This window comes from Somniosus microcephalus, chromosome 12 (assembly GCF_052327205.1).
Source record: "Somniosus microcephalus isolate GS21.2 chromosome 12, FLI_Smic_1.0, whole genome shotgun sequence".
In the NCBI taxonomy this organism is placed as follows: Eukaryota; Metazoa; Chordata; class Chondrichthyes; order Squaliformes; family Somniosidae; genus Somniosus; species Somniosus microcephalus.
Window position 1 is genome coordinate 180330142 of NC_140998.1, and position 1827 is coordinate 180331968.

At 48.6% G+C, this 1827-nt stretch overlaps 1 long non-coding RNA gene across 1 annotated transcript; it reads right to left on the minus strand.

The window, feature by feature from the left end:
* Nucleotides 1-636: 636 nt before the first annotated feature.
* LOC147109750 (uncharacterized) lies at nt 637-1462 on the minus strand. The gene is made up of 2 exons (XR_015080343.1): nt 950-1462; nt 637-681 (listed from the first exon to the last, which is right to left on the minus strand). It is a non-coding gene; the product is annotated as an uncharacterized LOC147109750 (long non-coding RNA).
* Nucleotides 1463-1827: the final 365 nt, after the last annotated feature.

A 1827-nucleotide genomic window follows, 5' to 3' on the forward strand; every position in this document is an offset into this window, starting at 1 on the left:
CTGGGCTCCCCGCGTTCGCTCTCCTCATCTTCTTCATAAGCTGCGGCTTCGGCTTTAGCGGCAGCGGCAGCTCTCTGGCTTTGGAGAATGTGGAGAATGGCAGCGAGATCAGCTCTCTGCTTTACAAGGTCAGCTTTCTGCTTCATCATACTAGCGTCGAGGTCGGCTCTCTGCTTCATGAAGTCAGCTTCTTTTTCAGCGAAGGACAATTGCGCCTGGGTGGCCTTTGCCTTGGCACGTGCTTTGGCGGCTGTAGAAGCTGTCGATGACGACGGTCTGCTGGACCGCCGAGATGACCTAGAGGATACTTTAGAGAACTGTGACTTGGCATCGTTTGCTGGGAGAGCTGTCGGTGACGACGGTCTGCTGGACCGCCGAGATGTTCTAGAGGCTGCTTTAGAGGACTGTGACTTGGCCTCGTTTGCTGGGAGAGGCTCATTCTTCTCGATTGGCTGGTCGACTTCCTCTAGAGTATATTGTTTTCCTGAGCGTAGACTCATGGTAGCTGAGTGGTATCTTCCTGTGCTTGAGCCCGCTGTGCTGCTGTCTTTTTACTGTTCTGCCCTCGCAACGCGATCCTATGCAGAGCTAGACAGATAGCGAACAACTCGATATCTTCCAATAAAATCACAAGGCTTGACTTTTCTTGTAACGCTTTACTGAAAGATTCTTATTGTAAAACTGAAATACAACACAGAAATGGAAGGACACATTAGTATACAGACGCATAATTGATATGTATACACAAATTTAGGTACGCCTGGGCAACACGGTACATCTGGCAACGAATTACATTTAGCAAGCTGGAAGGCATTCTCTTTAAATTAGCCCTGTACATAGTGTATCAAATACGGCTGCTAGTTAACCAGCTAGACAGAAAAAGTTACAACTAAACATTTTCTCCAACATACAGTGTATGCTAATCGTCTATAGCATTCTAAATACTCACAGACAAACAATTTCCAAGACTGAAGCATGGGGACAATACAACCGAGGAGCACCGTGGCGCAGGTCTTGTTCCGGCGGCAGCTCCACGAGGAATGAACTTGCAGTGCCGTGGGGAGCGTGATGACCTCATCACGCTCGGGGTCGTGACGTCGTCGCGTTTGCCGGTAGTTGCGTCGCTGGCCGTTGGGGCCTAAGTCGGGAGCAGGAGCTGGAGGCCAGGCTGGGCCGGTGCTTGCCGCGGGAGCGGAAGATAGCGGCGCTCCCGGCGGCTGATCGATGCGGCCGAAGACGCTGGGCCGGGCTGTGCCGGCAGCCTTTCTGGAGAGCCGAGTCGGGCCGGCAGCCGCCTCACGCACGTCACGTCGTACATGACGTGACGTCAGCACGCTAAGGTGCGTCTTAAAGGGGCAATGGCCCTAAACGGTGAGTTAAAGGGGCAACGGCCCTAACAGGTAAGTTATACATATATAAGTAGGTTATGTACATACAGTAAGGTTAAGTTAGAGGGAGAGACAGCACAATGCTTTTCAAAAGTAAAAACAACGAAAGGGCAACGAGTTAATGTAATTGAGGACACTGATTTAAGTGAGACATTTTTTGTAGGAATGGTGTCATGTGACAATATCAAAAAGGATACAGAAAATGTGCAGCCCTCAGAAATGGACAATGCTGAACATAAAGTTAATGCAGTAAAAGAGGACAAATGGATGATCCCACTGCAGGTAAATGGAGCATTAGTTACCTTGAAACTAGACACTGGGGCAAAAGCAAACTTAATCAATATGAGTGACATTAACAATATGAAAGAAAAGCCCAAAATACAGAAAAATCAGTACTACTGAAGGACTATAATGGACAGAAAATAGATAGCTTAGGTGT